At 43.0% G+C, this 23,878-nt stretch overlaps 1 long non-coding RNA gene across 1 annotated transcript; it reads left to right on the top strand.

The window, feature by feature from the left end:
• Positions 1–18,099: 18,099 nt before the first annotated feature.
• LOC128915617 (uncharacterized) lies at positions 18,100–23,330 on the top strand. Its single transcript, XR_008468695.1, has 3 exons — positions 18,100–18,678; positions 18,971–20,868; positions 23,114–23,330. It is a non-coding gene; the product is annotated as an uncharacterized LOC128915617 (long non-coding RNA).
• Positions 23,331–23,878: the final 548 nt, after the last annotated feature.

Raw genomic sequence — 23,878 nt, forward strand, 5'->3', positions numbered from 1 at the left:
TGAGTGACAAGAGCATGTGTTTGTTTAATTGCTTGTTTGTGTTTACTGCAAAGCCTTGGGGGAGATGGTAATTCGTCCCATTGTTGTTTGAAAATGTGGGTCTGGCACCCAAACCAACTGCACGACAGACACTGGTCTTGTACCAAGTGGTGTTTCATCAACATTTACCGCGGTCCTGTTTGGCGAGGACCTTAGAGCGACAAAGTGGGATTCTCCTTCCAGTCTCTCCTCGCTCGGCATGGCCAGAGCCAGCCATGCTGTGAGAAGGTTGGAAATTCTGTACTTAAATGAGGAGTCGCTCACTGTCTGTTAAATGAAAGTAGCATTTAAAGGCTGCCGCACGGTAGAGCAATACTTAACGGATTGTTCTGTCTTTCACAGTGGGAGATGTAATGGTTGCACGCTCCTACAGAAAACTCCTAAAGGATCTCAGAGCCTCAGGCAAAGTCCGTTGAAGCTGTCGGTGTCTTTCCGTTCCTTGGACTGACCTTTGATCAGGCACTAATGCATAGCGATAGCTTTTCTATACCATTTCTGAAAGGGGTTTTAGCGTAAAATTGTTCCCTGCTGTAGGATTGCAGCAGTCCTGGGGATAGATCTGCTTTCTTGGCTGGCGCTGACCAGAAGTCTCGGTGGTACAATGAGGCCTGGCACTCCATGCTGGGGAGAAGTATTAGATTTGCCGTGAATTTACATGGAAAGTCCTTGCCTAGCAATTATTCTAAATATAAAGCTTCCTAAGATACTACTGTTTCTTTCCTCCGTATTCTTGCTTTGCTTTGGAAGGTAAGTTTTCCATCCAGGAGCACCAGCTGGAAATGGTTTCCTTCCTGTTTTTTCTAAATTAGCTATTTTAAATACTTTCTTGATGGAGGAGGATAGAGGGTTGCTGATGATTAGAATTATAACTGGCTTTCCAGTTCAGTATCCAGCACCATCAAATGCATCTACTTCTGTAGATGGAGCCTAGGAATAGTCGTATCAATATACATTACAGGCTTGTCATAACTCACTCATTTCCTATTTCAAACAGGAGGAAATATACTTGAACATATCTGTTGTATCTGTCAAGACTTCTCATTTGTCAAACTATTAGTGGTCCCTCTGTCAACATAAATAAATCTGTCCATAAATCTTGACAGGTATAATCATTTGTTGCATTTGAAAGGCAAGTCTCTAACATTAGACCCCTTTTGATTCCTAACATGATTACCTTTAAAGAAAGACATTTCAGATGCCTTCTGAATCTGGCCTCTGTCAAATGATTTCTCCGCTCTTGCTGAGTTATCTACTCTTACGAAGTAAGCAAAGGCATAGTTCCTGCTGTCAACTCTCTTGAAGACCACACGAATCATTGGCATCGTAGCAGCTCTGAGGCCCTATATACTGCAAGCGTTTATATTCCTGTTTGTCAGACTAAGCTCCCAATACACTTATTGTTTCTCATTCCTATTCTGAGCCATTCTTCTGGCACCAGTTGTCCTTTCTTTACTTTTGGGAAGGTATCAAAGAACGTTCTTTGAAGGTATTCCATCTGACGCTGCCGATCTTTTCAGCACTGTTGCCATTGGCAAACAACCCATACCCATACAAGAGAATTAAGCCTCCGAAATGGCCGTTTAAGTATGGGCTAGCATAACTTAAGATTGAATTCCATAATACCAACACGCTCTTCGCAAGCTCCCCTGCTGCTCTGGGGCACACTGAGCAGCTCAAGACTTACAAGGCTCTCCAGAGAGTTATGAAGTGACCTTGTTTCTTTGCTCAATGGCCTTATGTTAGTAATTTTGCCTGCCTGATTAAGTTAACAGTTATCCAGCGTTCACCAGGCTGGAATGTGAAGTGAAGGTCTTTGGCCAGAGTTCAGTGTCTCAGCAGACAGCTCTGGCATATGACCCAGAAATTGGTCAATGCGCAAGTGCCAGAAGCCAACCAGCGAGTCCACAGATAGCATGGCTTCATAGCATTCCCTGCCACACGGAAAACCTAAAGCACATACTTTTGCAAATAAGAACGAGTCAGGAGGTTGCTAGGGGCTGGGTTTGTGGGAACTGCACAGTAGAGAGCGGATCCCCAGGGAGCTCCTACAGGAGCCGAGGTGCTTGGTGCCTAAGCTCCTGCGGTGTCACGGGCATGCCCAGCTTACACAGCCATGGGAAACTGGCTAGTGAATGCTGGAGGATCTCAAGTCTAATGTTTTCCCTTCAGTCTTCTGACAGTGAAGGAAGGAAAACTCCAGTGTTTTTCATAAAATGTATTTAACATTCTTCATTTTCCCTCTTTCAACTTTCCTCTCCTTCATCTGTGGTTTGCTGCAGCAAAGATTTTTAATTGACAAAATTTCAACTTGTGCTCTAAAGAGACTCATTACTTCACAGGTTCTTTAGCTTCATGGGGCCTTGATGCCATGTGGGATATTTCCTGCTTTTTTAATGGATCCTTACCACCGAAACTAATTTTTTGATGAGCTGTAAAAGCAGCCTGTGTATCAAGAACAGGTATTTCAGAGATAAACCCTTTTGCTCCTGACCTTCTGATGCTTTGTACTTTGTACAGGATGTCCAGATGCAGTGTCAAAATGCAGCTGTTAGGTAAGTTTCCCACCTGAATCACAGCTCTCAATGCAGTCAGTTATTAAAAAGCAGGTTTTTTCCATGTCGAGTCATGATTTAGGATAATATTTCATTGGTGTGGACAATATGCAAGAGCCGTAGACATCTAGTTTGCTATACCCACCTAGCAGCCTGGGAGTAAAGGAGTGAGTTCAGTTCTTCACTTCAAGGCAGGGAATCTACAGAAGTATTTAGTTAAATTTGTGTACCAAATCTGTTTTAGTTGAAACACTTGGAAACATTTAGTCAAAGAGGACAGTTGTCTATAGCCTTGCTGGCAAAATGCATTAGGACTTTTGGTTTGTGAAATTTGAAGCCAGAGAGATAAGCATCTTGCTTTTATGATGCTGCGTGATCCGGGGCACATACTGAAGAGCAGAACACAAGTGCGTCTGGGTTCATACCAACACCTGCATGTGTTGATACCGTTGGAGGGTCTGCAGGACTCTGCAGCCCCTAGGTGAGAGCTCCTGAGGGTTTGAAGTATGGAGGTAGATGCCTAGATTAATTTATACCCTGGCCCTTTGCATCCGTGCCTGTCCGTGCTCCCTGGGTAACCAGCATCCACTAGATCTCACCACTGCTGTTTCTGGCTCTCATTCTCCAGGCCAGGAAGGATGCTGGGCTCTACAGCTTCCTTTTCTGTTGACTGGCAAGATGGTACTTTGTCAGGTAACTGCTGTTGCCACCAACTGCAAAGCTCATTGCATCTAGAGTATAATGACACCTTCTGAGCCATTTCTTTTATGCGTTAACCTACTTGGAAACAGAGGCTCATGTGCAAATTCCCTCTGTATTTTGTGGAGACTGGAACGTGAGCCAGATCTGAGCTGAATTTCCCCCTTCCAAGAGCCAGCTGAATCAAAATCCCCTGATGCAGACATCCCCAAATTTTATGGGTGCAAAAGATATCTTGATCCAAATTTTGCAGTTTTCTCCCATCTCTGCTTAAAACATAAAATGTATGTTTTTAGGGAAAAAGGATATAAACATCTTGTTCATGTTTGAGCTGAGAATGTCTTTTTTCTGTAGGCTGTCAACGCAACTTCAAATGCATGCAGCCTGTCCAATCTGACAGACAATTTGCATATTTGTGGAATGCTAACGCCAAGTTACTGTATACATTTGTACATGAAAGCATTAGAAAGTTTGAAGGATTAAAGGTGGAAATGTATCCCCCTCGGCCTTGATTAAAGATCAAGACAGCACATCAATAGATGGCAGACAAATAACTGCTGCTTTGTCGTTTGGAATGGCTTAACCCAAAAATAATAAAATCCAAGCTATTTCCTAGGACATAAATAGCTGAGGGCTTTACACGTGCTAATTGCTGGGGCGTTGTTTTAGCCTTTCGAGAGTGTAATGCGGAGTCTGCCACATCCAGCGTGAGCCCTTTGACACAGCGACCGTCTTTTTGTTCTGCACCAGCTGCGTGCCTGGGACACAGACAGAGCTCCGAGGGCCAGCCCGGCGTAAATGCACCGCTGTCGGTGTCTGGGGCTGCACCTTCCTCGGCTTGCTCTCGGATCCTGAAAAGTTCTTTGAGGCCAGATGGAGGTGCTTGGCCCATACAAAAGTGACTCAGTTTGCAATGAGATGGGTGTCAGGAGGAGCAGCAGCAGGTGCTCAACGGTTTTCCGTAGAAAGATGCTCGCTTGGCTGCATGCGTCAAGATATATTTTGGAGCCTGGCTGTAGACACACTGATTTGAAAATGGAGACTTGGAGTCTTAAAAACAAAATATGCTAAAGAACGGTTTTGCGTGGTTCCTCCTAAGGATCAAAAACTGATACTATTTATTTTGCTTGTACTAAAAAATAACCTCAATAAGATGTTCTGCATTGGCCAATGGATATAATTTAGGACCAGACATTGGCAGCACAGGACAGAGAAAGCAGAAGCTAGTCAAATCTTTCCCCCACTCTTTGATCCAAAACATGAATATTCCTTTGATTCAGAAAGGGTTTGGCCAGCCTTTTTCGCAAACGGTTGCACGTCTCTGCGCTTTCTGGCTGGGGGAAGTGGAAGTGGCAAAGCCTCAGATACCTGGGAACCAAGAGCTGAAAACTCTCCTGGAAACTTCTCATGGTCTAACGAAATTCCCGGGCCAGCTTCCAGCCTGAGCGGATGCAGACAACCAGCCAAACTGAACCACCAAATCTGTCGAGATTCAGCCGTCATTTACGAAAGAGGACTGGGATTTTCGAGGGAGTTTGTAGGAGCTGAACACCCAAATCCCTTTAAATCCCAGTGGGCCTTTTGCTCCTCTCTTTCTTGTGCTCTGCTGAAACTCCTTGTCTGTTCTCTTAACATATTTCAAAGACTTCAGGCAACGCTTTCATGATAGATATACCTCTCTACCAAAATTACACAAGCACAGAATTTTAGTTGCAGTTGTTGAAAATGTGTAATTTAACACACCTACCCAAAAAACCCCAGGCTACACCAAAACTCTTGACCACAGAGAGCTCTGTGCTGTCACAAGACAGGTCTAACTCTGGGTACCCCAGTTTGAAAACTTCAGCCTTAATGCGTTTGGAAAAAGGATGCTGTTGTTTTAAAGCACATTACTCAAACGCTGAGATGCCTTTCTACTGGGAGTAGCGTTACACAGCCCATCTCTGCCTGGATGCCTATTCCAACATGGATCTGACAATTCGCATGTAGGAAAAGCCCTCTCATGCACTCGCGGCTCTAGATGACCTCCATATATTTGTTTAAAAAATAATTAGGCTTGCTTAGCTTTTGTACTGTTGCATTTTCCTTTTCTTTCTTTTTTTTTTTTTTTTTTTTTTAAAGTAGCTTTTCCTGTAGCACTCCCAGGCCAGTACAATGCTGGCTTTTAAAAGTGATTTGTCTGTTACCAGGCAGTTTTAAACTTTTACTTCCTAAGCCCTTGCAAACCAGCAATATAAGGAGACTAAAAAAAAATCTCCTGGGGATTGTTTTTATAGTAACAGTGAAAGCTTAAAATGTTGCAGCGGCAGCCAAATTATTTTTCTTGTAGTGGAAACAATACCAACAACTGGAGTCTACACACAAAACAGTTTAAAGCTACCCATAAAAATGACTAACAAATGAGTGCTACATTTCTTTTTATCATTTACTCTTTATAAAAAGTGACAGTTTGAAGGCTACTAATTTGGCAAGTTATTTCCCCTCTATAGTCACGGTTGTGCAGTAATTAAAGGATATATAAAACATGGACATATACATACTAGTATAGTCTAACATTTTTGTGTGGTTTAGGACACAGTCCACTTACTTTGTCACCCACTAATAGAAAACTTGGTAGACATATGCAAAATTTAGCCATGGGGCAAAGTTCGATTTCAGACAAAGTTTTCAAGAACGCGCTCATGGCTAAAGTGCAAGTCCTAGTTACTTTCTGCAACACTCCTAAACGGTTCAGAATGAGTCCGTCCAAAGACGTGTAGCTACCTCAGGGCATAAAGGAGTATTTTCTCCCATGACTCAACAAATGAATTCTTGAGCACAGTTGAAATCAAACATTTAAAATATTAATACTTTCTAACGATAACTGTTGAGATTTCTTTTTTTTTTAAGTAGTACACACTATCCTTAGGTAAGTAATTACTTTTTAAAATCTATTACTAAAAATGGTACTTGCTGGCATCTAAACACCTCTGTCACTCTTGGAATTGGCACTTCGGTTCTCAAGTCACTTAGGCTGGTTTTGAAATCTTTGCGTGATATTTCATCATCTATTTGTTGGCAACGGCCTTTTCTATACCTGCAAGTAGTAAAAAATATATGACTCCCTCTGAAAGTGAAGAGCTAAAAATAATACAGGACTCAGTTTAGTCAACATAAAGACAAAATAGAAAACAACTAGTTCAAGCAACTGAAATTAGAGAACTTAAAGCTCTGGCTGCAGAACAGGGAAATGCTTCAGTGGGGGGTTTCAGCAGTTGCCAGGCTAATTCCGTGCCCATCGCAGTCAGTGGCTGGATCCCATCAACTGGAGCAGGGACATTTTATGGAGCCCATGAAAAGGTGAGGTGGATCCTTGGGGTACTGCTGGGGGTTGGCACCATGGCATGTGTCCCGCTCCGTCCCTCTGTTAGGATGTGCGATGCAGGACCAGTTACTCCAGCCACAACTATTTTGTCTGCCCAAACAAGGTATTGAAGGCTAGGGCAAGTATTTGATACGGGGCGTGTGGCTGTGCTCTGAACTTGGTCATTTGTCCTTCAACGTCAACATGCAAGCACTTCTCTGTTGAGTCTCCAAATGATGATGTTGTAGCTGTATATTTGGAGTTTATCAAGTCCTACAGAAAAGGAAAAATGGTTCATAGTCTGAAGTCTCCCCAAAGCCTGCATTATCTAACAATTACCTACTAACTTGCATTAGTACTGGCCATGAGAGATAGACCCCCCCAAAAAAAAGTTCTGGTCCATAAGACCGAGATTAAGGTGATAACTTTCCAAGACAAAAATGTTTTAGTTCTAAGCACTTTTCAAAATGGCCACCATTAAGGTGAGAAACTCTGTTCAAGTGTATATAAAACATAGTGGAATAATAACATCTCATTTGATTATACAAAGTAGTTTTTTTCTTAGTGTTTTAGTTCTCAAAATTCCCAGAATACACTACATTGAAACTGTTCACTTGAGAAATTAAGTACCATATGTGATAAGACAGTCATGTGAAATTTTTAAGCTGTCATTAAAAACGATTATAATTAGGACAAACTATACGAAAATGCTTTAAAATTGAGACCCTGGTGAATTAAAAATTAAGGGGTATATTATGTATTATCATGTTGAAGGGCAGGGATTTACGCGTGAAACTCCCATTAACACTAATGTGAGTTGCATTCATAAATCCCCACGCCTCGCGATGAGCATACACCCCCTCGTTTGTTTTCGCTGAACAACCTCAGCTTTCGCAGCGCTCCAACGTGATACCTCTGCCTGCGGAGAAGGAGCAAAACGGCAAATCAGAAGTTTAAACTGTTTTCCCTTACAAATCTAGGCCCCCAGATAGAGCAGAACGTAATTCGGCTAAGCAGTAGCTGCACTCCCGTGAGTAAGATTTACTTATGAAAAGTAACTGTCACGGAGCCTGCTCTTCCCTGCAACTCCCCCTGTGCTCTTCTGCGCTTAATAACTAGGGGTTGGGCTGTGATCATTTTTGTTACGTCTCCTCTAAATGCAGGCAGGCTATGGCTGGGGGTCGGCTGGTGAAAGCAGTTCGAAAGGAGCCGCGCTCACGGCAGCGTGCGATTCCCGCGTGGTGAGCGAAGGTGCGCTGTAAGGACAGTGGACACAGATGAAACGCGCCTCTTGCCCTGGTGGGGCCGTAGGAGCGAGGTCTGAGCAGTGAACAGGAGTCTACCTGGCCCAGGAGAGCCCCCACGCCGGGCTCTGGATCGCGGTTGGGAGAGGGATGAGCTGCTGGGCTTTAGGCTGCAAAGTGTTGCCAGTTGACTTTAGTTTAAGTCCCAGGATAGTCGGTGCTTTCCTTTTGGCCCCTACGTAAAAAATCCTGTGTGTTTGTATCTTGTCTTTCATTGGGAAAAAATGTAGCCCTTGTTATTATAGGAGAAACTTTAACAAGTGAACCCTAACAGTTGATTTTTTTATTATTTATTTTTAGATCTTGATCTGTGTATAGAAACAAAACAGTTTTTGTGGAAGCGGTCACGGAGTCCGTCTCATGCTCATCCCATCTTTTTACACCCCTGCATTTGGCAACACTGACACCGCTAAGGTAAGCCAGTTCGTCTGGAACTTGGGGTTTGCCGAGTCTAACAACAGCACTCAGTAGAAATGTCCTGTCCTACTGCTTTTACAAATGAACCCATACTACTTCTATTTAAAATACATTAAAAGAATGGTCATATTACCACACTATAGCTTACAGCAAAAAAAAACCCCAACAAACCACAGCTCGTACCTCATACCTTTCTATGGCATTGCAAAATTGTAATTATACTAATACACTACGCTCTTTACAACATATTTTCCCCGGGGGCAAAGTAAATAAATCTAAATAAAATAGATATTTGTAGAGTCAGTACATCTCCTATTTTATTAATTAGCACCTGAGCAAAACGTTTTTCCTCCTTGTTGCCAAGCCAGGAAAAGCACTGATGACTTTTCAAGCAAAGTAATGAATGCCAGGTTTGTTTCTTTATTGGTACCTGCGGATTCTGTTGTATTGGTTGTTAACAGATGCAAGTGGGCAATATAACTATTACATCAGGCAATAATATAGAAACCCAGGCAGTTCCTAAGCAACAGGCCAGCGCTGATTCTTGCCAGCTATTCTCCAGGATTCCCTCAGACACTGTAAGTGAAGAGGAGTTGGACAATATAGTCTAATTTTGAGAAAGGAATAAAGCATGAAACTGGTGATTTTCAAAATCATATTTTTGCAGATTTCTTACCAAATCAAAAGAGCTAAAATTGAAAACTGTCAAAAACATTTCAGCTCAAGAGCTGCATAAACTTTTCTATTGTTCAGGCAGCTAAACAGACACAGCTATTTTTGCTTCATACCTTGCCCACAAAAATAACAAAAAATAAAGATCATAATAATAGAGCCTCTTCAGCTTGTTGGCCTGAAACTGGATTTGTGGTGTTTCCTTTTGCAGACTCACTCATCAGCTTAGCCTGAAAGTAAAACATTTTTCATCTGTTCTGTATGAATTCCATGGTCAGTCAAATCTGGATGCTGATGGAAAAATTCATAATAAATCATTCTGTTTAAGCCATATAGAGTGTGTCTGTGTGCGCACATAATTTTGTGTGTCCACAAGATAAAAAGGTGTATTTCAAAGCAATGTCACCCTCAGATGTCACTAGCTGATACAGTTTCTTAGCCTACACATCGCATATTGTAAAAAGGACATCTGCTTTATATATAACTGGGGATTCAATGAAGCAGCAAAGCTGGGATCTTTTTTATTATCCATAACTTTCCTTGCAATGGACCAATCCAAGCTTGGACTCTCTCGGTATTTGGAGAACATTGTTTCCACACTTTGGTTTAGTCCATTATGGCACTCTGTGTCAAGCTCAGATTTTGAGCCAAACTTCTCTGAAGGATAGCGCTCTTTCATCTAAGTATGAATAATGTCCTTTCAGAAAACAGTTTATATTTAGAATAAATAAGAACAGACAGACATACACACGCTCATACGCTTATGGACCCCAATGCACGCGCTTCCAGGAGCACAAACATGAACAAACAAGAGGAAAATATTGTAAACCAGATGTTCTCTGGGTTTGAATGCTCCATTGGTTTCCATACACCATGGAAGGTTCTGGTCTGCTAAGGGAGCAGAAGTAAGCTCGCCATAGGAGCTTGCAGTGCTAGCAGTTTTACCTTGCCTGGGAGGTGGGAAGTGGTGGCTTTCTTCACTGAAGACTGACTTTCTGAAAAAAAAAAAAAGAAAACCGATGACATTTCCAAAACAATATTCTCTGTTGAGATATTTGAATTATGGGCCAAAATGCTTTCCTTTTTGGCCAAAAAAAAATATATATAAAATCAAACTCATTCATGAGAGCTATGGTTGCATGCCTCAAGCCTCTTGTTTTCTGGGCTCGTCTCCCCCTTCTTGTTTTACAGCAGCACATTAAGACCGTGCAAGATGGAGATACCGAATTTCTGGGCACTGCGGGGTGCGTGGCTGCAGGGGCAGGAGGCATCTTGGCATCCAGGCTGTGGATCCCACCAAGGTGTGTGGTTGGGATTCAACGGCTTTTCCCTCTTTCGGCTACCAAGCTTGTTCCAGTTTTCAGGTGTTAGATATTTTTCAAATAAGCAGTAAAATATGGCTTGAGAAACAGACACTTTCTGCTCCCTCAAAGGGAAAGAAAAATGTGCATCTCAATGAAAACCCTATTTTCTATTAGAAACCAGTTTTGGTGAAACAAAGTCACCCAACCATACAACTCGGTCCACACAATTTCCGCGTGTTCCCATCTGCTCCTCCTTCCCCTCCCTTCCCAATCCCCAACCCATTCTCTGCCTGCCTGATATATGTTGACATGAGAATTAAATCACTAAGAAGTATGAATGCTTTAGCTTTAACAGAAAGCCAGGTTACTATTCCTAGCATGGAAAGTTAAATGAAATCATGCTGTGAGCGAATTCCTATTGATTTCTTCAGGATTGATCAGAAACATTTGTCAAACTTTTGTTTTCTTTCTGTCCTACATCTTCTTTAGACACATAGTTAAACATACTAAGGAACGTTTACATTTTAAAAACGTGTTCTAAGGTCTTTATGTAAACATACATGTAATAAAAGTGCCTGGTGATTTACATTATCTGTATACATTCGGATACTTTATTTTCTAAGCCAAGGTTTTAAAAAATAGGTGCCTAAATTCAGACACCTAAATCTATGTTTACAGTCTTTGGTTGCCTGATTTTCAAACATGTTAGCGCTCAGAAGCAATTTTTTTTCTGTTAACTTAAGGTGCCTAGAAGTTTTGGACAAAAATTACATTGGGCTGTTTTGCATCTACTAGAATCAGAAAGGGAAAATTAAGGAAAATTATAAATATACAAAAGGTGTAAAAGGCAAAAATAAGGAACTAATAAATCCACAGTTTTTTTCCCCACATTTAATTGAAGAAAATGAGATGCACTGGTATAAGGCACACGAGTACAATCCAGCAGATTTATGCTTGCTAACTGAATTTGACCTAAAGCCCTTCTTCGAAGCATTTGTCTTTTCTTCTTTAGGTTCACACTGAGGCCTCCAGTTTCAAAAACCTGTGTGCGCTTCTGCACCCAATGTATGTGCATATCCAGTGCATACGGAAATGGAGCATCCACGCCAACTTTACAGCTAACAGGCTTTTTGCGTGTGCGAGCCTCTGAGGGTTGTATGCGAGTGGGGTAATTGCGCATGTAAATCCAGCGGGCAGTCACACACACAGCTAGAACGTGTACAGCTGCATTAATACTTTTTTTTTCCTTTTTTTTTTTTTTTTAAACCAGCTAGCAAAAGCAAGTGAGAAAAAGGATACAGTTTTAGACACCTGGACCTTGAAATAATAATAATAGGAAACCCCTAAAAACTGATTATGAATCTTGAAATGATGTGGTTCAGCTTTCAAAACCTGCCCCTGCGTCCCCCTTCTAAACACAGGTCACTCTTACATTTAGGCACTGTTAGATTTGTGTTTTTAATTACCATCAAATCATTTTTTGAGGCAGTAAACATAAACTGATGCAGTTCTAAAATCTAAAGGGGGAAAGTTAATATTAAAAAAAAAAGTACTGGGAAGAAATAAATAAATAAATTTATAACAAGAAAAAGTTAGTGGAGCAGCTGTGTAAATAATACGAACAATGTTAAAGAATAAAAGGAAACTGCCAGAGCCACTTGGGATGAGGAGGGAGCCTAAAATCACTGGCTGCTCTAACTAGGTCTTGCTTGTTGGTTGCGCCTGGTTTTTTCTGCCAACTCCAATTCTGCCTTAGAAGGCACTTTCTTGAAAGGCACCGGAAGACGGGCAGGAAAATGAGGTTATCCCATAAAATAATCTACTACTGTTTGGTAAGGGCACAGGAATAGAGAATGAAGCAATGGTTTAATATTAGGACTAGAGGCTGCATGAAGTAAGTAATTAGCTGAACATTAACTTCATTCATCAGTGCAGAGTAAATGTTGAATTGTGTTGAAGGCAATGAAAAAATTTGACGGCTTGGCTGCAGGCTTTGCTGAACGACACCGCTTGTCCGTGAAAGTGCTCTGGACCTCAAACACCGAGCTACGTCTGTGCACCAGGAGCTCCGTCCGGATTTAGGAGCGAGCAAGGTAAGAAAGGCGTCCTCTAATGTCCTGGGGGCAGGGGACGTGTGGTTTGGGACGTGGTGGGTGAGTTCTCCATTCTTCATCTGAATTTTGTAACAGTTTTCAAGGCCTTGAAGATAGACTAGGATCAGCAGAGAAGAAAAGAAAAAATCAACTAATGCATATGATCTTGTTGTTGCTTAGAAGTTACACAGAATAAATCAGTAATATAAATTAGCCTGGTTTAATCTAACTAGAGATCGGTATGTGTAAGGATGTAAATTAAATTTTTGAGATTTTACTAAAAGACAAGGTGGTAGGAAGAAATTATTAGTTAAATCCTAATGATTATTATTTGTCAGGTGTAATTCTTACTTTGTAAATGAATGTAAGGCTTCAAAAAGGAGCTTTCTCTGGGCAGGAGTTCCGTATTTCTCTGCAGAGACCCAGTGCAAGGTTGAGGCCATGCTGCTTTGCAGCCATCAGCATGGTTTGATCACCACAGAGAACAGAGCTATCTCTAGGGCTCAGGAATCTCCACATTGATTTACTCTGGTATTTATGATACCACTGTGTATGAGAGATGGGATTTTTGCCATGCTGATACCTGTCCACAATGTGAACTGGATCAAGAGCGCAAACAACCCGTTTCCCATTGGTGCAAGAGCAGCTCTTTTGTGGAGAAGGACCCAAGTTGCACTTGGACTGGACCTGCAAGGTGTAGAAAGGTTGGGGAACTCATTAACAGTTCCCTTGGCAATCTCATCCCTCACCATCCTCCTGCCTTTCCAGCAACAGGGCTTCGCAGTAGGAAACTCGCCTCCCAGCACCAGCCGGAATCTAGCAATGGTAGCCAGGGTTGCTATTAAACTGCTGGACCGAGGTGACGCTGCTCCTCGGCTCATTGCAGCATCCACTGAGTGCAGGAGAGCAGCTCTGCCATGTGCCCAAGCTCACATACTGCCATAGTCCCCACCAACGCAAGCCGAGATGCAGCCCTGCTGTTACCTTGGCAAAGCAGCATAATCTACCTAAACGTATACTGAAATTGTCTTGCTGTCCTGCCGCAGTTGTGATGGCTGCTGGTATGTGCTAAGCATCACGAGCCACCACCGCTGGGCTAAAAGTTGTACAAGAGCCGAGTTACCAGCCCATGGGTCTGACTTACTTAAACTGGCAAGGAGCCAACGCTCTGCTGTAGATCTGCTGGAAGGCAGAAAAGAAACCTGGTGAAGAACAGTCTGCAAAGAGTCCCTCTGTGCCAGTATGCTAAGTAGAAAGTCACTGCTGAACACACATGGGCCAGCTCCAAAACCTGTTTCAAACTGGGAATTTTTGCACTGACTATGATGGCCTTTGCTGCAACCCGTGGGCTCTGACCTGCCACATCCTGTGCAGCTGCACTGTCATCTTCGTGCAAGCAAATTAGGTGCATTATAAACATGGAATTACCTGCAAGTGCTCTAGAACTAATTTGTGTCAGTGACATGAGCAAATCAAGGTACAGGACAAAAGAGACAGGATCTGATACATCTAAAAGGTAAGTCAGAGGCCAAAACAAATGTAAAGAGTTAGTTTGGAGAATTCTGTAAATAACAAGAAAAGGGAAATAACACCACTTGGGGAGAATTTTCAGGCCACTGAAATCCAGGGGAGTTTAACCATTGATGTCAGCAGGACAAATACTGACATTGTATAAAACACACAAATATTATAAGATGCAAAGAATTTTAGGAAGGAGGCCAAGCTCGCTAATTGCTTTCCAGTAGATTCATCATTCCCAGCACAACATCCCATCCATTGGTATAGCTGTTGTTCTCAACCTGGTATCTTCCCCTTGCTCTCATATTTTTGCACAAAGGTGGTTGCAAAATTACGGTGCCACCTCCTTCAGGAGTGAGGAGGGCTCATACTGGGAGAAGGAAAGTGTTTGGAAACCAGTACCTAAGATCTGAATGCTCCCTGTATGAATTCTTTCTCCACTATGAAACATCTGAAGCCTGCCTGGTGCCTACTCCGTTTCCTGAACAAGGGCCATGGGGAGAGGAAAGCCAAGGCAAACTCTGCTCCAGCAGCACTGCACTTTTAGAGGGTTTCTAAGGAAAGTCCAGCCAGCACAAATTAAAGCAGCCTTGTGGGCCCTGGTCCTCGCCGGCCACGCTAGACACCACCATAGTGCATGTATTCAAGGATGGTCATGCTCTCTTTGACTTTTAGGTAATATTGCTGACCCAGTGCCTTGAACACCTTGGTGAGCTTGCGCAGCATTTGCTGCTCCTTTTCAACCATGCTCCCGTCTCCCCGGTTCATTAGGACATGGGCAAATGCTTATTGCTACTTTTGCACGACCGATTGACTGCGAGCCGTAACCTTCCCCAGATTTCATCAGGATTTTCTCTGGTTAGTAGATGCTTTATTGCCCTCATTATGAAGTGCAGTTGCTGTATGATGTCAAATAACAGTTACATTGGGTTTTGGGTTTTTTTCAGTTTCCTTTGCCAAGTCTGAGTCACTTGCTTCCTGACTGAGTTGACTTGCTACCTTAATTTTTAGAACATATTGTTTTAGTAGCTGTGTGACTTTATGTGCGTGTGCATGAAAACAAGCAAAAAAAAAAATTATATTTGTAACTGAAACCTACCTATCTATCTAAATACGTGCATAAAGCAAGTATACGTTAATTCAACAGAGCAATGGTGGTCTTAGAATTTAATTACAACCTGAGTAAATCTGGTGTTCCGAATTGGTGTCTCATCCTGCAGCAAGAAGACCTAGAAGACTTACAGAAAGATAAAGCACCTCCGTATAGCTAATTTACCTGCCTTTCTGTCATTGCAAGATCTGGCAAGAGAGTCAAACACCACATTTTCCCAAAGGTATGTAAAGCACGCAGAACTGACGGAAAGATTAACAAGTTTTCTGTGGAAGGAACGTACATCTGCTAGGGTGAGGAGAGCCTTCACTGATGTGCCACTTGTAAATGCATATGAACTCTGTAATAGGTGCAGTGCTTTTGCTCAACAGCTGCAATCTTTTCATTGTACCTCTTTTGTTGAATTCAGATAAAAGCACTTCATCGTCAACAAACCTAATATCTGTTCTTGTCCCACTTGAAAGGGTCAAATGAAATTTCCCACCAGAGAACAAAAAAAGAAAAAATCTGGAGCTGCCTCGTGAGTTTGGGTGGCAACGTGCCAAGAGCGAGGGGAGGAGAGGTGGTGTCTCCGATGCCTCGGCAGAGCGATAGTGTCAAGAAGCACAAAAAGTGCTCTCCATGCTCCAGAGAGGCAGGAATAGCAGGGCAGCCAGACCTGAGCTACGAAATCGCCTCCCTCCTGAGGTGCTGGGGCAGATCCTCCTCCTCAGAGAGTCCCGTTTGAGAGAACAGATGAAGCTATTTGGGGTTGCTGTCTCCTGGAGGAGGAGGTCAAGAGGCAGGGGTGCACAGGCTGGAGTGGGAGCCTGCTGCAGAGCAGGGAAAGCCTCTTGCTGACCTGATGGTCACAGGCAGTATTCCCGATGTACCTGGTTCTGCGGAGAGCAAAGGTCCAGGAAGCTGGTGGGGCACAGAAGATGGAAACTCTTCTCTCTTAAGCCTCTCTCCACTCATGCATTGCCCAGGATACAGCTTGCAGCCTCTGTGCCATATTGAGAGACTTAAAAAATGGCTTACTTTTACAGTAACAGCACCAAACCATTATAAAAATGTACACACAACTTCAGCAGAGTTGCAGCGTACGTTATTGTGTCAAAGACATTTCAGCCCTTTACAGCAAATGCAGTGTCTATAGATTTCCAGCAGCTGACGGGGGAAGCAGGTGTATCTTTAGCCCATTCAGAAGTGCACTTAAGTGTCTGTAAATATTTTGCTAGGTCAGAGCTTCTGTGTGCTAATGAGCCACACGTGCCAAAGTGCCCATTTCCCAGGGGCCTCTGCTTTGCACCTTCTCTCAAGCCTCTGCAGCATCAGTGCAAGACGTTCCTCTGTCTAGTAGTTGTAGCTTTGTACTAATAATTTCTCCTGTGTCCCTGCAGAGGCAGCTGCCCTTCCACTGTAGAAAAGAAGTTATCCTGAGAGTAGCAAGGCCAGTCCTTTCTGCAGGTTGTAGTCCCGCTCACTGGGGGGACAGTCCTCCTACCAGGAAGATCCTGGTATCTTCCTAGATCCCAAGCCTGGACTGAAAGCCCACAAGGAAGTCAGAGACCAGACATAATTAGAAGCCATTTTAATCTTTCAAGGTAAAGCTCTTAGGTACCTATAAGCTCTTCTTTGCATTATTTCACAGGCTATGGAATAATAACTCCTAGAGAACTGCGGCGCTGTAACCCCAGGGAAAGCCTGTGGCCTGATGAGGGCAGGGGATGGGAAGTTCAGGCACAAAGAGGGAAGCCCCATAATGAAACACCGTGGAGTAGCCCATCACTAACACCCTCTTCCCATATCAGCAATTGGACTCAGCTATGAGAATAAAAGGGACCTTGGCTGCGAATGACTTAGGGCAGCATAAATATGTATTATGAATTTTAGGCTCAGACATAATTAAATGCCATTTGTCAGATCTATGCTTGTTTTTCATCTCATTTGAGTTTTACAGAATGAATTAACTAACAAATGTGCCTCCAATTCTACCATAACAAATCATTTCTCAGAATGGTTGCCTCCAAGCAGCAGCGAGAGAGTGACTGGGGGGAGTGACCTTCTGCTGTGAAGTTGTCACGTTCCAGCAGAGCCCTGAGTGGCAATGACAGCCTCGGTAATGGGGAGCCCGTAGTGGCCTGGCAGTCTTGTTGATAACTTGTTAATTTATTTAGTGCAGCGGTGCAGAGGCGAAGATCTAGAGTAAAGGGTGGGGTGGGCTGAGCCTCAGGGTTGAAATATGTAAATATTCTGGTTTTGAGGGGAAAAAAAAAAAATTCATGTTCATTGTCATTGAGTGAGGTTGGTGACAGGTGCCACTGGCAAGCAAATAGGCAAATGTTTGTACCGATGCAGATTTCATTAAAAAAAAAGATACAGCAAATGTATGGTCAGCGTGTGCAGGGTTTGGGTAATAGAGCAATAAATGCTCCTCTCCTGGCCATGTGGGAGCACGTTTAGGGCACACCAAGTGACTGTCATTCTGAGCTGGGAGAGTCATAGGGTGCCTTCAACAGGCAAAAGGGAGAATGAGTTAAAGACCATAGGTGAAGAAATCCTTTCATTGCAGTTTAACTGTACCTTGAAGAGTTTTCTCACTTTGTTCCGTAAGACTAAAGCAAAGGTCCTCTTTATGCTTAGCAAATTATTAAGCAAATGGATGGACTTGTTAGCTATAACTTAGCTATAGTTTCTAAAGTACTAAGAAGTGCTCATAAATTTGTGGGTGATGTGTACTTTAAAGGATCTGACATCTCCTCCAAGTGACAAGCTCTTTCCAGACGCCCGACCCGTTGGTAATGGCACAAAGTGGGTACCCAGAAATCAAAATGTTCATTTTCCTTTTGGATAGTCTCACATGTTATCCGCAGAAAAGGCCTTCTGCAGCTGTATTCTTCATGATGCATAGTTCATAGATTTATGAGTGTATTTCATCATATCAGGTTAATGAAAATACGCAACAAATACTCTAAAGAGAGCTGGAAAGCAACTTTGGTAAACTGGTAAATCAAACAAATAAACCCGATAGGAGTTGTCCTCTGTACAGCTCTGCAGACTCTATCCTTAAAATATCTTAAAGAAGATGGGGTAGAAAGTATTTAACAAATAATATGCTGTCATTTGAAAAACAAAACCAGATGGTGGTGTTAATGTATCCAGTGACTTAAACATAATGCCATGTGTCTGCAGGAAAACAATAACCCCCACACAGCACAATCCTGCAAACCTGAAGTCGTATCCACCAAGTTCTCTTATGAATGGGAGGAAAGAAACGGCACCCTGGGACCAGTTATCAACAGGAGTATTGGTGGCAAGTGTTGCATCTCAACCATGAGCGCGGCCATCCTCATGGCAGGACGAGAAGGAAAAGTCAATTTTCCTCTTCCCCGGCGAGGGGAGCGATGCTGGGGGCTCTCTGCAGGCACCGCCAGCTCCGGTCTCGTTGTTCTCATGTGCTGCAGGGACCCTCGTCACCCTCACACCTTCCTTTTGCTTTTTGCAGCTGAGCTGCATCCCACAGCTTTGGGAGGATTTGGAGTGCACGCGGGACACCTCTGCTCCTGACCTCAATACACGGACACGCACGAGGAATTTCCCCTGAACATTTATTATCCCCGGTACCATAGTCAACAGTTGGCTGGGTAACTGAGCAAATTTACTTGAACTTTTTGTTTCCCAGGTCTTATTTTTCTAAGGAAGGCAATAAATCAATGACAGGAAAAGTACTCACCAGGCAGAAATTGGGTAGCTCCATGACTTAATCAGCACTGATTAATGCCGGTCGGGAATCTATCTCTGCATTTCTTTGGAATACATTTTGGAAAGTCTAGTAGTTCCTAACAGAGTTTTGCATGAAAAATTAGATTACTTTCATATTTCTGTCTCTCCTTAAGTAGTAAACTCCTTGAGACTCAACACCATCTTTCCCTGTAGGTATGTACAGGCGCTACATGGACCAGTGCTCCCCTGAGAGGTGAAGCCAAGATTTCGGTGATCGCTGGAGAGCCCAATGCCGGGTCTGGGTAACAGGGAGCGGAAAAGCACCAACAGCTGTGGCCGGATAAGATGCTTCTCTTCCTCTCTGGCTGTAACAAACTGAAAACACCGAAGAGACGTCAGAGAGAAGCAGACAGAGGTAGGGACAGGGACGGAGCTGCGTCAGAAACAGCCCTTCTTCTGCAGGGGTGGAAGAGGAGCCGTGACTCCCCGAGGAAGGTCAAGGCCGGCCAGCGAACAACCCGGGCAAGGAACCCCCAGACGGATAAACAATCCAGACATCTGGTGAGATCCCGGCATTGCTGCAATCAGGGGGTTTTTGGCACTGTCTTCGACACTGCCAGGATTTCCCTTGTAATTAGCAGCGTGCAGCCCGTCTGGGGAGGATGTTCCCTCCGGAAAGCTGCTGGAACCGGGCTGCAAATCGAGCTTCGTCTCTGTGAACCAAAGAATAACACCTAGTTAGTCTCTGGCCCCCCGAGTATGAGAAAAATGCTAACTTGAACTCAACAAACATTAGGTGCTACCGATAACTTTAATGTCCGGCTTGGATGCTGCAGAGATTTTTCAGGTGCTACCGAACAGCCCCCCAGCACAGCCATCTGTGTGTACTGGGACAGACTAGGAGCAGCCAGGGGAAGGGATCCAGGGCTTGATGTAAACCTCTGAGCATGCAGAAGTGTTTGCCTACCCTTCTTTAGCACCAACAAGTTATGAGCCAGGCAAATTAGAACAGTCAGACTGGTAAGACCATCAACAGTAATACATATTTTATCTTCTACACTCATCCAGCCACACAAAATACCTCCACAATAGGGGTTTTCTTTAAAAAAAAAAATTTAAAAAATCGGTGTTGTGAAAGACCTCAGCTACCTGTATTTGAAGATCGTTGTCTGAAAAGATGAAAAACATACATTTTCATTTCATTTCAGATTAGCATGGTAAACAGCTAGATCTGTTCTTTCAAGTGGAGCATTCAGCTCCATTTGTTAGCTTTGTTGCTGATATTTCACCTCTCTTTTATTTACTTAACATAGTTTGACAAGAAATTCTCAGTGAGATAATATATCTACATGAAAGACCAGCTTGGGGAACAAGCCCAGAGGTTTCAGTGGGACAGAATCCATTATTTACATCTTTTTGCCATTTTGGTCTGCCTCCGTTCCACAGAAAGCACTCGGAAGAGCTACCCAACCAAGCTAAACATTTTGGGTAGAAAAATACATTCTATTTTTAGGGAAAAAACCATTGTAACATCAGTGTAAATCACGACTGCACGCGTGAAAAAAGAAAAAAAAAAAAGAAAAAATCCAACCACAAGTGATGGAAGCTATCACCCTGTGAAAAAATGCCCTCTCCCCGGCCAGGCAGGATGGCCCCTGCTGCAAGGAGCTCCCAGGACAAAGCGAATTAGCAAATGTTCCTGTTGCTTTTTGCCACACAAAATTAGCCAAACTGTATAGAAGTCAGCTTGATTTCTCCTGAACAGCACAGTAGAAATGTTCCTTACGCAGCCAGTGCAAGGAGATTCTGAGGCTGAACTAAGGCAGGTAATGGAGGACACCGACATTCTTCAATAACTATCAGAAAGAAAAATTGCTTACCCGGTCTGGGTGGCTCAAATACATAAACCAGAGCAGTTTCACATCTAGCCCGTTCCAGCTCTAATCGCACATACCCTGAAGAAACCCAGGTCACTGGGGTTTGCCATGTGTCAGCGGCGTATGATGGGACGATGCCGAACGTTAATTTAAAAGCAGGCACACGCGCCGTAACCAGAGGCTGTCAGGCTGCAGGTACAAGAGTGCGGCTCCAGCTCCTGCACCACCAACACGGTAAGTGACGATGGGAAGTTATTACAGCCGGGGAGCACTTAGCCAGTGGTCAATGAGAAAGGATAAAGAATATTAAAGAAGGCATAAATAAATAAATAAATAAATAGGGTAGAGAAATTAGAGGGAACGCACAGTGAATTTTAAAAAAACAAATAGAGAAACTAAAGTATACTAAAAACTTACCCGAAGAAAAATCCAGGCCTTCGTGACATTCCCACATGAGCCTAGGTGAAATTTCCCTCTCGTTTTCATGATGGTGGAACAGGTCCTTAGGAAAAGGGGGAAGTTCGGACATAACGAAAAGAAAGAATGTACTGCAAAGTGAAGGAAAATAAGTGAGCAGTGCCGTACAAAAATAACGATTCAGTAGCTGGTAGGCAATATTGTCATCTCTGCGCACATCCAAGGACTTAAGTGACCCACTACTCTGGCTGAGGATCTGCTCCATTAATAAAAAGAAAGAGCAATTTAAACTATGGCTTTTTTCACTGTGTTTTATACAGGTTTGGGGAATATGTTATCAAAGGCTCCAATTCTGGCCAAAGCCCACAGGCGTCATCACCTGTGGTCAGGCCCTGGATAGAAAGATCAGAGCTATCTTTGCGTAGCCCTACCACCAAAACCAGATCAATTGGAAGTAGCTCAAAAGGAAATATTCTACAGGGAACAGACGAAGATGCGTTTAGAGGAAATAATCCCCATTCAGGATGCCATTATTAAAAGAGAGAGATAACTATCAGAGCTAAGATATGTCAGGGCAACCTCGTTGACATGGGACTGGAGAACTTCTACTGTAAAAGCAGCAAAACTAGGTCAGTGCTTTTTGAAGACAGGAAAGCTCAGGGTGGACATCATTATTTTATATACTATTCTAAGGGGAATAGCTAGGAGAGGTGTTAGAAAACTAGCGTCAAATACGAGAACAAATGGGCAGGCTCTAAGAAAGGGAAATGAACAGAAACTAAAGGAGGCTCGAGCTCGAGGGATATAAACATTTCTGTACACAATAAGTAGTCGATGCAAGGACAGGGTTACCGAAAGGGGTAGTAAAAGCAACCAGTAAGGAGAAGCTTTGTGGGGTACCTGAGAGCAGACAAACCTGTCTCTTGATCTTGGTCTGTCCCTAGAATTGCCCAAGTTTCAATCTCAAAATTACTTTGAGATTCACATATAGTAAATCTCTGTGCAAGCGCAATAGATTGAAGTGACAATTCAGTTTATCACTTGAAGATAAAACTCAGAAGAGCATTTGCCTTCTAATTCTATTAATATAAATGTAATTACAAGGGCTAATTCCAATTCAAATGTTAACTTATAAGGGCTGGTGGAGGTAGCAGCCTACGGAGAAAGAGATGATGCTGGAATCCCTGATCCTTACATTTGATCAATAGTTCAGTGTTAATAGACTTTATTTATGAGTTGGAGCATATGGTTTGAAAATGAGCTTAATGATTAGGTTGCATGTGTATAGACACACACTTCTCTAAACACTAGAATATTTGCATGTTGCAGTTGTCTCTAAAGAAGAAAGAAAAACCTCTCTGTGGCATAACAGATTAGAATAGTCTTTATTTCAAAAAAAAAAAAAAAAAGTAGAATGCTAAGTATTATGCACAACTTCCAGAACATGCAGCTCTAAACACAGATCAAACCAATACTCTTTGTTCCAAGTATCTAAGATGTATACCAATCACTAGGAAAAGAAAAAAAAAAGTAGATTGATGTAATAGCCTGGGGCAAAGGGAATTTGGAGAGGGGAATCAGTGGACTGTGCAGTCGAGGGCTCTTTTAGTGTAGTTTCTTATATCCTCCGAAATTTAAAGGCAGACCTTCTTCCAGTAGAAATAAGTATGGCATTATCGATGCTGATGGAGCTGAGCTATGGATCTGGTCCCGAATACCTTCTAATGCATATATATTCTAATGCATATAAAGAAGAAAATGGGAAAAAAGGTAGCATGAATGTAACAGACCCAACAGTCCCATTGAATATGGGTCAAATTCTGAGATCCTGTAAAAAAATGTAATGCCAGCCTTGTTCCCTGGGAATTTTCCTTGTTTAGAATAATAAAATTTTTCTGCTGTATTACCTTGATCTGAGTAATGTCACAAACCTTCCTCCTTTCTAGCCCAATGGTTAAACAAGAGACATTTTGAAGTGTGAGCGTGAGGAGGAAAGAGTCCAAGTAGCTCTGTCCCCTTCCATTCAGCTCGGTGGTAGCAGAAATGTACCCGTGTCTTCCAGATCCTAAAAATCCATGGCAATGAGACACTCAGAAATTTGGAATTCAACAGAGGATTTGCAACGCACATTTTGAAAACTTTCACAATACCTTCAGATCAATTTTCGAAGAAGTGCCATGAAGTGATACCGAGACGAACTCGCCCATCTCACCCACCGCAACAGCCAATGAGATACTGATGTTGACATGGAACAAAAAATTTGTCACGACGCTGGGAAAGAGCAAGGATCAGAGAAGTGAGTGATACTGATCAAAGCAGATGAGAGTCAGGAATGTTTATACAGGAGATGCAAACGCGCACACGTACCTCGGCTATCTGAAGCCGTCAAAGTTAATATGCTGTCTATTAAAATTTGTTCAAATGCAGCACCTGTCACAGCACGTACAGGAAAAGTGTTTGTTAGGTCAATCTTACACGAGAAGCGCGAGGTGCAGGAGGAGCAGAGCTAACCCCAGCTGGCTGGGAGCGGGTGCGTAGCCTGAGCAGTGTTCTCTCTCCACCTCGTCCTCTCCTAGGCACCAAACCCCACGGGTTATTGCACTACGTGGACTTCAGTTTTACTCCAGTGTGGTCATTTCTCACAATCTTAATAGTATTCGAATGTCTGGCATGCTTTAATATTTGTCTTTTAGCAGTACTTTGCTGAGAAGGGGAATGTAATGCTTGTGTGCTACTGATTGTCTGTTGGGGGTTTCCTCCAGCCAGAGCTGGAGCTCAGGGCTCTCTCCATCCCCTCGCACCCTCCTGGGTCAGTGCGCGCAGGAGG

The sequence above is a fragment of the Rissa tridactyla genome, chromosome 10 (genome assembly GCF_028500815.1).
Source record: "Rissa tridactyla isolate bRisTri1 chromosome 10, bRisTri1.patW.cur.20221130, whole genome shotgun sequence".
Classification (NCBI taxonomy): Eukaryota; Metazoa; Chordata; class Aves; order Charadriiformes; family Laridae; genus Rissa; species Rissa tridactyla.